This window comes from Callithrix jacchus, chromosome 18 (genome assembly GCF_049354715.1).
Source record: "Callithrix jacchus isolate 240 chromosome 18, calJac240_pri, whole genome shotgun sequence".
Classification (NCBI taxonomy): domain Eukaryota; kingdom Metazoa; phylum Chordata; class Mammalia; order Primates; family Cebidae; genus Callithrix; species Callithrix jacchus.
This window is the reverse complement of record NC_133519.1, coordinates 21746757-21760436: the sequence shown is the minus strand read 5'-3', so window position 1 is coordinate 21760436 and position 13680 is coordinate 21746757. Positions and strand designations below refer to the sequence as shown.

General features: G+C 38.1%; 1 protein-coding gene and 1 pseudogene across 7 annotated transcripts in view; both read right to left on the bottom strand.

The window, feature by feature from the left end:
• The window catches only part of ATF6 (activating transcription factor 6), a 203088-nt gene that overhangs the window by 53148 nt on the left and 136260 nt on the right, over positions 1-13680 (bottom strand). The gene's annotated exons all lie outside the window — the stretch shown is intronic.
• On the bottom strand, positions 7492-9165 carry LOC144580246 (proteasome activator complex subunit 3 pseudogene; annotated as a pseudogene). The gene has a single exon (XR_013529469.1). The product of XR_013529469.1 is annotated as a proteasome activator complex subunit 3 pseudogene (transcript).

Sequence of the window (13680 nt, the reverse complement as noted above, 5' to 3'; positions counted from 1 at the left end):
CTCATGAGTGTTTATTCTTTTTGTAAACGCTAGCACCAACTGCCACAGATATTCTCCACCAATTCAACCAGGAAAAGAAGACACCCCTATATTTTATTTCCTTTAATATAAAAGATGACAGGGGAAAATAATTGAGGCACAAGTATTCAAAGCCTTCACTCTATCCCTGTACCTTTTGTAAAGAGCTAGATTTTTGTTTTTAAGTGCTGATTAATTGTGTGTGTGCTAGGGGCAAGGAAGTGGTGGAGAGCAGAGTTGGAAGAAAGTAAATTGGTTTAAACTTTAAAAGGTATGAGTTACCAGCAGAAAAAAAAAGGTCTGGAAGTTGGATGAAAAGAGACGGATAAAGAGGCGCAGCCTCAGCTGTGACCTTTGTATAGGCATACACCTTTACCTGCCCCCACTTCAGACCTTCATTCAAATGTCGGCTTCTCAGTGAGGTCTTTCCTGGCCACCTTAGATAAACTGTACACACACATCCCCACCAAACACACTCCCTCCTTTCCTTTCTCTGCAACCCCTATTATATATCTTCACCCTTTACAAATGACTCCGTAACAGCAGACATTTCATCTGTCTTATCCATTGCTGAATCCCCAGGATCTATACAACCTTTCATATAGTAGGTATCTACAAATAAATTATAATGTAAGTTAGCTATAGGAGGACTATTACAATAGTTTTTTGACTAGTTTTTTCCCTAAGGAAAAACTAAGGCCCTTTCACGTCAAACTATTTTCACAATAATACTAAAGTCAAGCTATTTTCAAGTTAGCACAAGGACATTATTTGCCTTTTTGCACTTTGTTGAAATTTACTCTGTTGGTGAAAAAGGCAAAACTGCTAGGCCTTAGCACAGATCTATGTAGTGGGACCAAACTAGACTAGTAGTCACTGTGTTTTTCACTGCCACATACAGAGATGAATCAACCAACAAACAAATAAATGAATAAAATATTTTAAAGCCAATTGCAATTTAGAATATCCTTTTTGAAGCAGTAAAATTATTAACATTCTCTGCGATCAAATGGCAAGGACACAGAAACTGTTCTGCTGCCTACTGAAATAATGACTATCTCAAGAAAAAGCACTTGGGTGAATGATAAGCAAGCTGAACAACCCACTTATTTTCAATACCACTTTTACTTGAAATAATGGCAAATTATTGCCATTCAGGCATCGGTAACCCATCAAGCACTTTTTAAAAATGAGTTAAGCCTGATATTTCAAAGAAAAAACTTTTCAGTATTTGCAAATGATAAAATTTGGGATTTCAAGTAAAAATCAGAATTTTGGACACTGTATCTACCACCATGAGTATGACTTTCCTGATGTGATTAGTGGTGATATTAATGAATGTGATTTTTTTGACACTGTATAATGAAAGAGGTCCACATCTGGAAGATCTGCCTAACTCTTAGTGAACAAATATCTTCCAAATGAGCAGTGAATAATATTTCAAAATCATGCATGGGTACAAGTTCCATTCAAACTGCAAGACAGATCAATGGATTTTTTAACATTATAGAAGATAAAAGTGTCATTGATATGGCTTTAGATTCTATAGTGCAACTAATCATTTAAGAAATTATCACTTGCTGAGTTTTTATGTAGTATCAAAAGATAATAATTCCCAAGTATTTGAAAAGGCTGTTAAAATACTCCTTCCTTTTACAGCTACTTATCTGCATGAGGGTAGAGTTTCTTCACATATGTCAACTAAAACAATATATTGCAACAGACTGAATACAGAAACATATATAAGAATCCTATTATCTTTCATTAAATCACATATTAAAAACCTGCAAAACTGTAAAACAGTGCTACTCTTCTCACTAATTTTTGTTTTTTTTTTTTTGCTTTGGGGGATATAATTATTTTCCATTAAAAATATTATTTAAAATTTTAATTGGTTTATTATTTTCAAATAAAACATTAAATATTTTAAACATTTCTTAATTTTTATTTCTACTAATGGCTGATGATATTGAGCACATTTTTATGTGCTATTAGCCATTTGTATATCTTCCTTTGGAGCAATATCTACTCTAGGGTTAAAAGACTAACTGGTTGGGTACTATGATCATTATTGGATGATGGGATCATTTTTACCCCAAACTTCAGCATCACACAATATGCCAAATGGAACAAACCTGCTGCACATGTACCCCTGAATCTAAAATAAAAGTTGAAATTATGAAAAAAGTACAAACTAGCTTTAAAAATTACTTCCCATAAATACATACAAATATTTCATATGTATGACAGACAGAATTACCTGTTTTATTACAGTAAGAACAATGTTTGTTACTTAATAGGACAGAAGAATGTGTAAGAGGGTAACACAGTGGTCTATCTACTGTAATTTCTATCAAACATAATGATGTTACTAATATACACAAAAAAATTCTCAAACATACATATATTCTCATATATACTATCCTATATTTGAAAATACTTTTTAATCAAAGTTTTCATTTTTCAATTTCATACAGCATTGCTTAATTTTCTTTCAACTGTCAAATTTTTAAATGCTTTTGTGTAACTGAAGATTAGCTATGCACAAAACTTACAGAATGAACACGTCTCAGCTAATGCATAAATGTATGTCACTATGTGTACATATGCAAAGCAAATAATTAGCAACATTAAGGAGATACTTTTAATAAACTACTTTAATCAAGGTATTCTGACTTCATTTGTTGTCAATACTTTTAATCTTCTTTCTAAAAGTATAAGCAGAAATTATATTCACACTGTTTGGTCTTTAGACTTCTGGTACTATAACATAATGATACGGAGTTTAAATGCAAAAGATTATATTTGACTTACTGGCTTCTTATTGAAAATATTAACCCCCAGCTCAACAGGTTCATAAAAATGGCTTCCTAAGAGGTCTCTTTTCATGTCATCTGTTAATTATTTATAAGCAAAAGTTGAATATTATTCCTCATGTTGTCCATAAATTCTTTAAGTGAAATGACATAAAGGAAACCAGTTTTACCATAGCCTAATTGATACACACAAGAGTTATGTTCCTACAGCATATTTCTGTCTACAGAAACATCACCAAACTTCTAAATAAAGACCCCAAGCACTTCTAATATTAACTATTGAAATAAATGTGAACTATACATGCATTTAATAAAGGCTAATAAAAACAAGTAAGATAATTTATGCAATTTTTGGTGAATCCGTAAGTGATGGTAGTCATAGTGATGGTGGGCTGAGTAAATAAATGTTTGCGAAGCAAAGGTTATAAAGATGTGGGAGGAAACTGGAGAAAACACGTGCAGATGCATGGGGAAAACATGAAAACTCCACACAGATAGATAGTGGCCCCAGCTGGGAACTCGTTTTCTTCCTCATCAATGTAATACTAAAATGAAGCTAAACACAATGACATTTTTTGAGGGTCTTCTGTGATCTGAGAAGTTTCTTCTTCTCTGGAGGGGTGCCTAATAGAAGGATTGAAGTAAGCTGTGGAATATATAGGTCACAGGTTCAATAATTCCATGTTTATCCCACAACATAAAATGTAAAAAAAGAGCAGAGAAAAATTTCCACCAATATGCAAGACCCAGAGGAATAAGGCAGTGGAGACTTGAGCTGACTATACTTACTCTAAATAAACTATTTAAAATGTATGAAATAACTTTTACCTGGAATATTTTGTCCTTTATATTTACTACCAAATAAGACTTAATAAACTTAAGGGAAATTCTTTTTAAGCATTTATCAAATGACCTAACTTTTACATATTTAAGAAACTAACTTTTTAAGTACAGAAATCTAGAAAAGTAAATTAAACATTATGTTCATGACCACAGAGAATTAGTTTTGAAAAGCAATTTTCAGGATTTTTCATTCTGATACACTAGATTTATTTCTCCCTAACCCTTGGTTAGAAAAGTAATAGAGAATTACTGAAGCTGTTAATGGGGTGAGAAAGTTGATTTCAAATGGTCTTGTGTAGTGTAAGGATTCAGTACAGATGTTTGGAATAACTTGCAGCTGTTGCAGGGTGAACAGGCTTAATGACATCACTGGGAATACTGAAAGAGAACTGCCTGGAGTACTTTAAAATATTTATATTATTGTGATATGAAAAAAAATGTTTAATTAGAAGCCAGAAAACAGTGTAGAAACTTCATTTGCCTTTGTTTAATTCTGAATCAGGTTTTCAGATGTCTCAACATTCTTACATATTCCTGGGTACACTTACCTACATATATCCTCTGTTGTAACAAAGTGCGTCCTCTAATAAGGGGAGAAACGATTTTCTTTAGTTTGATCCAGGTTTGGTTTGGCTCATACTTTAGAATTTTGCCATATGCAAAACACTATAATGGATAAAGGGGTCAATAAAAAACCCTTCATTATTCTCAAGAAACTTACTTAGTCAGGAGGATATACATAAAAATACAAAATACAGGCCGGGCATGGTAGCTCACCCCTGTAACCCCAACACTTTGGGAGGCCAAGGTGGGAGGATCGCCTGAGGTCAAGACGTCAAGACCAGCCTGGCCAATGTGGTGAAACCCCCGTCTCTACTAAAAATACAAAAATCACCCAGACATGATGGCACAAGCTTGTAATCCCAGCTATCGGAAGGCTGAGGCAGGAGAATCTCTTGAAACTGGAAGGTGGAGGCTGCAGTGACCCAAGATTGCACCACTAGACTCCAGCCTGGGTGACAGTGTGAGACTCCACCTCAAAAAAAAAACCCACAAAAAACAGAATACAATGAGTACTACAAAACCATATTATGGGAATTCAATGAAATCATGGGGATTTAATTGAGTGTTCAAATGTTGCTCCTTGAGGAAAAGCCTAACCGCTCTCAAGGCACAAAAGATACGCTATTCTTTCATCCAGATAAAAACACTGAGTAAATGTCTCAATATTCATAAGATGTCAAATCTACCCTCTATTTGGTTTATAAAGCATATGGAGTACCCCTGACTAAGCAATACAGAATATTAGTATTAGTCTCTCAGCAAAAACCTGGATATAGTATTTAGAAGGCATGCATAAGGACTATGCTAGCCATCCATTCCTGTAAGCATTCTAAGTTCCAAGACCAAGTTGCACTGTGAGAACGTTTGGCTCGCAACATTTAGCCTCTCTCTGAATGGCTTTTACTGAATTATAAATTATGAACCAGATGACAAATCAATAAAAAAATTTACTAGGAGTCAAAAAAATCTATATCTAATGGAAACCCACATCTCCGAAATATACCACAGTAGCAGGTTTTGGCTCAACTCCAAGGATCCTCTTAGCTACCTTAGAAATCTTAGCTCTACCTCCCAGATTCAAGCAATTCTCCCACCTCAGCCTCCCGAGTAGCTGGGACTACAGGCACACATCACCATGCCCAGCTAACTTTTGTAATTTTTGGTAGAGACAGGGTTTCACCACACTGACCAGGCTGGTCTTGAACTCCTGACCTCAAGAGATCTGCCTACCTTGGCCTGAAATTAAAAATCACTTAAATTGATCACACGGTTATCTATTAATGGTTGAGACCATTTGGTAAGAATTCTATACAAAGACTATAAAATAAATGTTGCCTCTAATAACCAAAGAAGAATTTTTAAATAATTCAGTAATTTTTAGGAACTCTAAGCCATAGCTCATGCCTATAATCCCAGCACTTTGGGAGGCCGAGGCAGGTGGATCACAAGGTCAGGAGATTGAGACCAACCTAACACAGTGAAACCCCATCTCTACTAAAAATACAAAAAATTAGCCAGCTGTGGTGGCGTGTGCTTGTAGTCCCAGCTGCTTGGAAGGCTAAGGCAGGAGAATCACTGAAGCCGGGATGCAGAGGTTGCAGTGAGCCGAGATGATGCCACTGCACTCCAGCCTGGGTGACAGAATGGGACTCCTTCTCAACATTAAACAAAACAAAACAAAAAAACCTCTAAGCCCAAGTGTTTAAGAAGTCTGAAGTTTAAGAACTTTAAAATTAAGACTTGTCTCCATCATTAATGTGGTTTAAGAAAGACATTTTTCACTCGGTTTTAAAAACTAGATCTACGAATTTCAATTTCCAATCAAATTTTAGTTAGTGGCTTTCATGTTTTAGTTTTAGTATTTAAAACTAAAATTACTTTTTTTTTTTTTTTAGACGGAGTTTCACTCGTTACCCAGGCTGGAGTGCAATGGTGCGATCTCGGCTCACCGCAATCTCTGCCTCCTGGGATCAGGCAATTCTCCTGCCTCAGCCTCCTGAGTAGCTGGGATTACAGGCACGTGCCACCATGCCCAGCTAATTTTTTGTATTTTTAGTAGAGACGGGGTTTCACCATGTTGACCAGGATGGTCTTGATCTCTTGACCTCGTGATCCACCTGCCTCGGCCTCCCAAACTAAAATTACTTAATTCCAAAATAAGTTTTTAAAACCATTTCTTCAAAACACACCCACGCAGTTCAGCTGTCATCTTAAAAGGAACAAAAGGGTGGCTTTAAGTCTCTAGTCCTAATAATAGGCAAATTATTCATATTCGATACCATATTTTAACACCAGTTCCTATGTCTATTGTTATAAAAGTTTTTCTAACCATTTGCAAGAAAGGGGAAAATCACAAAGGGACTAATTTTTGCAGAGTAGGGCCTTTATAAAGTAGTCCAGAGCCAACTTAATTCAATATAGAGATGGAAAAAGGTAAAAAATGCATATACCAGAAATCTTTAACTACAAAGGACATGAGTCATCTTCTTAGTAAAAGGAATTCCTGGGATTGGAGAAAATTTATTTCAACCTGGTATAAGGCTTGACAGTTTGAGTAAAAGAAAGAAGCAAAAGATAATTATATAATGCATGGAACAGATACGTTAAATCTTAGATGATTAACATTAGTTGAAAAATTAAGCAACATTTGTTCTTTCCTTACATTGCCCATTACATTATTTGTGTGCAATTAAAGCCTGTCAAATGGTATGAACTGATTTAGGGTTCCTGGCACTTTTCTGAATCAGATAGAATACCTTAAAGGGAAAATAAAAAGAACTCTTTACTTGAAGGGGGAGGATGTAAGACGTCTGTTAGGCAATACCTTTTGCTGTTGTTGCTTTTTAAGCACAGATTTGAAAGACTTGGGCTTTTCAGAAGTTCAACAAAAGAATAATTTCACTTGTTATCATTTTTCAGGGTTTACTTTGAAAATAAAGCTTCTGCTAATCCAGTGCATGATTTTTCTAATCTACATAGGCTAGAATAGACTCATAGTACAGTAATTTACCTTACCTGAAAATGAAATCTGGAAATACTGAATTTTAAAAATACCAACGATACAGTTCACTGTTCAGAAGACAATGGCTTCCCTTCAACGAGGTAGGAAAACGCAAAGCCACATTGTAGAGTCTTTAAAGAATGACTTATATAACTTGAGAGATAAATGCTAATGAGGACTATAACAAATATCTTAAGAGACAAAAAGAAACGAAAATGAAAATCAACTGGGGGAAAAGTATTATGGGATTCAAAGCTTGATGGATTTAGCAGAGACAGATGGATACACAGAAGAAATTCTAAATTGTGTAAAAGGAAATGAAGATGCTGAGATGGTAGAAAGTTACAGAAGGAAGTCATTTTCCATCGATTCCTTTTCATTCTAAGGGAAGTGGGTATCCATTTGTTTAGAAGAATTAAAATCTATTACTCTTTGCTCATTTTTCTTACGTATCAGAGTTGAAAAGTATCAAGTGTATCAGTCCATCTGAGGTAGGAAATTATAATCTGAATTGTCCACATCTGCAAATTAAAGTTCAGATAAGCACACTTAGGCCATCATAAAATTTTATAACCAGTTTTATTTCAATCTGCTAAACTGGAGGCATACAATGACCTAAACATATCCCTTTAAACTCCCTTCCTTGCAAAAAGAAAAATGATGGCGTAAAAGGAGCATTCTGAAGTTTGAACAAAGTTTAACAGAGAGCAGAACTTTAGGAAAAGCTACATTTAAATTCCTTTTAAGCTTTAGTTTTTAAGTAACCCCTAAAACCATTCAATGTCACCAAGGCCATAATAAAGAAACCTTGGCCAACATTCATCTACAAAGCTGCTTTTAAAAATGGCAGTCCTTTCTCCTTGATGGTTTGTCCCCATTCTCCCCACAAATGGAAAATCAAATGAAAATTACAGCAAAAGATCATTCAGTATGAGGGTAAGCTGTATGAAATTCTAACTAAGTAATAACGCACATTTCCAGTCATTTCACCACTTGTAGAGTCATTAATAACCAGCTTTCTAGCTGCCTAAACAGCTCAGCCAACTCCTGAAGGCAAATGGGGTGAAGACAGGCTATCAGTATAGGTTATCAGTGTTGGTGCTCCGAGGGGTCTTGATCTTCTCAAGGTTTTTAAGGATTACATCATGCAAGGTGGCATACTCGTTCCGTAGGTGCAGTAGGATCTGGCGCACACTCAGATACTCGTTTTCATCCACCTCTGCTATAGTGCGGCGATAATCTTCCACTTGGGGGTACTTCACTATCTTGGATACCAACTTGGCCCGGGTGTTGTAGTAGGTGGAGAAGCCTCGTAGATAGGAGGTCGCTGTATTCTCCACGGTCCACAGCTGGTCCACAGTGTCTTCCTGGATAGACACCCCGAAGTTGTTGCCGTCCTCCACCTTCGGGATAAGCAGCTGCACCCACATCCGCACTGTGTTGCATTTCTCTCTCAGCAGCTGGATCTCAGGTTTTACCCGCTCAATCAGGTCCACCAGATGCTGGTTGCTCCGCAGAAGCTGTCCCTTGCTGCCAGGCAGTGCTGGGACCTTGATGGAGAACTCAGTCTGCAGAGGCGACAGATCCCGGTTGGGCCCATCCCCCACGGTGACTGGGGTGTCCAGTGGCTCCGGGGTTGGCACTGAATGGATTCTGGACAGGTCTTGCAGCTGGAGCTCCTGAACTCGGCTATCCAACTCTGAGAGCTTCTGAGGAAAGAAGGTGGACAGGAGATCCTCGGCTTCCTGGGCGATACGGGCCCGAAACGAATCTACCTTCCCCTGCATGTCCGGCTCTAGCTTCAGCGGAAAAGCCATGGCTTCTAGAGGCGCCGAGCTTTGGGGTGGACACGACATGCGTTTTGCCCCCCTCGGCTGGCTGTGCTTGGGCCTCACCGCCGCCATAACTCCCAACAGACCACTCCGGAAATTATGTCATAGGGTCCTAGAAGCCCGCGAGGCTGGAGAGGAAGTGGTGCAGCAGAAGTTGCGCCCCCGCCCAAGTCCTCCAGACACCTTCGGCAGGCTGACGTGTGTCCCCGGGCCCTGGAAAAGCACTGTGTGCTGAGGTTCACGGCCCAGTCCGCTAGAGCATCAAGGACCACTTGTTAGGGGAGACCAGCAGAATCTAGTTCCCGAAGCCGCCCTTCTACCTACCTGCTGGCCTGGCTGGCGGGGCGCCTCACTATGAAGGACAGTTCCAAAGAATGTCGTTTAAGATAAGCATTGTGAAGACGTGTTAATGACAAGGCGGCATACTTACATGGAAGCTCAACAAATCGACAATCCCTGAGTCAAAAATATATAATCTCTTGTGAAAAGAACTTCACCAAATGGGCTCTCCAGAGTAAAGTTCACTTCTGGGGAGCCATAAGTCACACCTTTAAAGGTAACATGAGCCTAATCCTTGCTTTCTCCGTAGAAAATCAGAAGTGGTTCATTGCACTGTGGTATTTAAATAATGTTAGCAAACTTCCGAGATCTTCTATGGCTTACTTCATACGATTTTTAATTTACATTACAAATGTTAAGTTATATGACTCTTCCTAAATTCATCTTTTTTGGGACGATTAACAGAATCTGAATCTGGACTCTAGATTAAAGATCAAAGTCAAATTTCCTGACTTTGATAACTACATTGTGGTTACACAGGTGAATACCCTTGTTTTTAGGAAGTACATTATTAAGGAATAAAGTGATATAATGTGGTATTTAACCTATTTTCAGATGGTTCACAAAAACAAATTGTATGTGTGTAAAGAAAAAGAATGAGGGAAAATGTTAAAAACTGATGAATTTGCAATAAAAGGTATATGCAAGTTCAGTATTTTTGAGACTTTTCTGTAAGTTTGAAATTATTTCAAAATAAAAAGTGAAAAAATTATCTTTTCCCTAAAGGCTTCCAGAATTACAAAGACAAATTCTGTGCTCTTCTAAAATTTCATTCTACTTGTTTATATACATTTTCCTTCCCCTGAAATATTTTCCTTTTGTTTTTTTTAACACCATAAAGTCCCTGCTTTTGACTTTTATACTAAAATTATTGATGTTTAAGTCAAAAAGATTCTCAACATGCTCTAGTACAGTTAGTTTCATGTGTAACTGTCACCTCAGACTGTAAACTCCAGGGCAGGGGCCAAGTCTTGATTTGTTTCCATTGCATCTGGCACAATGCCTGGCATGGAGCAGGTGCTGAATACAAGTCTGATTAAATGATCTTCAATTAGTAAGATTTTAGGTAACCATAACTTCCCATGATTTAGAACTCAGAAGAAAGTGTCAACAAGACAAACATATTATAGCTTGGGTTCTCCAGCAAGCTGACTCTGTGAGAGTGTGCTTACAGGAAGTTTATCAGAGATTGTTCGTGTGATAAACACCTGTGGAAGGGAAGCAACAGCAGAGGGAGAAGTTGACTTCATTACAATCTCAAGGCCTCAGTGGACCCCACAGGAAACTAAGAAATGTCCTTCAGCGTTGTCTTGAGTTGAGACAAGGCAATTCCTGAAGAAGGCTTTCTGGCAGCAAGACTTCCAGCTGTTGGGAAATAACTCTTTAGTCCTGAAGGGGAACTTGGGGAATGCATTATAGCTTTAACTATATACATCTGCCATATTAGGATACCTATACTAAAAAGCAGCAATTTGTGTTCAAGACACGTATGTTCGGCCCCATTACAAGTTGAAAATCAAAGATGGTTTCTATGTTCAGATTGCTTCAAGGCTTGTAGGAGTGTGATAAAGGATGTGGTGGAGAGAATTATATATGGCTGTACATGAGGGAGGGGATCAGGGTGTATATGTATGTGGTTGTATATGCGGTAGAGGTACTGGTAAGCTGCATCTCAAGGTATGAGGGAAAGTGTCAGGAAATGAGACAGGAGAAGTAAGTAAGGAACAGCTCATAGAAGCTGGCCCCTGTATGCCATGCTTAAGGAACGTGGATTTAACAGACGCCAACCAAGGAATTTAGGCAGGGAAAAATACATGATAGATGACATGAGGGTGGAGGTGGCAGAGGTGGATTTGAAGAAGAGACTAAAGGAAGAGAGAATGCTGCCATAATCCAAACGAGAACGTATGCCTCATTTAAAGAAGTGGTGATGAAGTTGAAGAGACCTATCAAGAGAGCTTTAAAAAGTAAAATTAACAGGCCGGGCGCAGTGGCTCAAGCCTGTAATCCCAGCACTTTGGGAGGCCGAGGCGGGTGGATCACGAGGTCAACAGATCGAGACCATCCTGGTCAACATGGTGAAGCCCAGTCTCTACTAAAAATACAAAAAATTAGCTGGACATGGTGGCACGTGCCTGTAATCCCAGCTACTCAGGAGGCTGAGGCAGGAGAATTGCTTGAACCCAGGAGGCGGAGGTTGTGGTGAGCCGAGATCGCGCCATTGCACTCCAGCCTGGGTAATAAGAGCGAAACTCCGTCTCAAAAAAAAAAAAAAGTAAAATTAACAGTACTTGGTGATAGTTTTGGATGTAGAGAAATGAGAAAAGGTAGAATTCACCACTATGTAACATTTTTTTTACTTGGGGAAAGAATTTTTATTTATAGTTACATTAAACCTCCCCCAAGAGATGAATTAGACATACATATGTTTTTACACACTCATATTTACTACATTCGTGCTGGGAGAATTTAGATAAGGCTATCAAACAGAAAAGGAAAATCAAATCTTGGCCACAATTTCCCCAAATCCTGATCTTCTTCATAACTTTGGCTATAAAAGATTACTATAGAATTATTGTGAAAATTCCCTTTTATGCCCAAAATATCCTCAATGGTATATATGGTTTAACAACTGGTTACTCTATTTTCAAAAAGTAAGTATTTCTAGTTGCTCTTTTAAAAAAGCAGGAAAGTTTCTTTCAATGATTAATGCAGTCATTTATATGGAATTATTTTCTTTAGTTGTCTGATGATAGAATATAAAGTCCTTTAGGGGATTCAGCTGTTCTTATTTCTGGTATGATGTAAGAGTTTTATTTATTCACATTTCCTGTTCTTGTTAATTCGGGTAATGGTTGATAGGAAAATAACAGCTCCTAATTTTTCTTCCCTCCATAGACCCTCAGCAATCAGCAGTTGTTTTTTAAAAAATTATTTAATGCACTTGCATGCCTTGATTTGATCCATGAAATTAATACTGAATGCTAACAGGTGGTGGAACGTCAGGGACAGCTGTGTAGAATATGGTTTTGTTCAGGTCAGTTTCTCCTTTTTCCACAACCCAGCAGGATTCATCAGGTACTGGTGCCAATAACTGACACACCACTCTTCTTTTAGGATTACTTACAGATTTATGGATGGATTTGTCCTTTTATATGTCCTCCAACTCTGAAACCCTGTGAAGAAGCAATTCTGTGGTCCTATGTGTGAATTCCATTTATAGAACTATTCTAAGCAACATGTTATATCACAACTATTAGATATAAAGGTAACCTCGAGATATAGATTGGGATTTAATCCTCCAAATACATATTTATTTTTCACTGATTTCTCTGTCTATAAAAGGAGAAATACAATCAGTGGGACTAAATCTAAACTCTGATGGGTGGTAATAATTATCCCCTTTATAAAGTTCTTAATCTCCAGGTTGCAGTGGATCTTAAGTTATCTAGATCAATGGCCTTATTTACCACTTATGAACACCCTGTAGTGAGCATCGTAAAATGCTTCAGGCCAAACACCGTGGCTCAAGCCTATAATCCCAGCACTTTGGGAGTCAGAGGCAGGCTGATCAGTTGATGTCAGGAGTTCGAGACCAGCCTGGCCAACAGGGCGAAACCCAATCTCTACTAAGAAAAACACAAAAATTAGGTGGGCGTGATGGCGCTTGCCTATAATTCCAGCCACTGGGGAGGCTGAGACAGGATAATCACTTGAACCCAGGAGATGGAGGTTGTAGTGGGCTGATACTGTACCACTGCACTCCAGTATGGGTGATAGAGCGAGACTCCCTTTCAAAAAAAAAAAAATGCTTCATTTTACAATGTAGTTAGGGTTGACACATATTACTCCCCTTCCTTCATTCTTTCTCCTAGACTGCTACAAATTAAGGGTACAGAAACAATGTAGAGGTACTTGCTGCACAGCAATGTCTGTCGATTGTAGTTGCCAATTCAGTGTCTCCAGAACTGTTTCCAAATCTAATTTGTGCATGCATGCCTTTAAATGAAGAGGAAAATGTGGCACATATACACCATGGAATAACTATGCAGCCATAAAAAAAGATGAGTTCATGTCCTTTGTAGGGACATGGATGAACCTGGAAACCATCATTCTCAGCAAACTGACACAAGAACAGGAAATCAAACACCGTATGTTCTCACTCATAGGCGGGTGTTGAACAATGAGAACACATGGACACAGGGAGGGGAACATCACATACTGAGGTCTGTTGCAGGGACAGTGGGGGGGTGGGGACTTGGGGAGG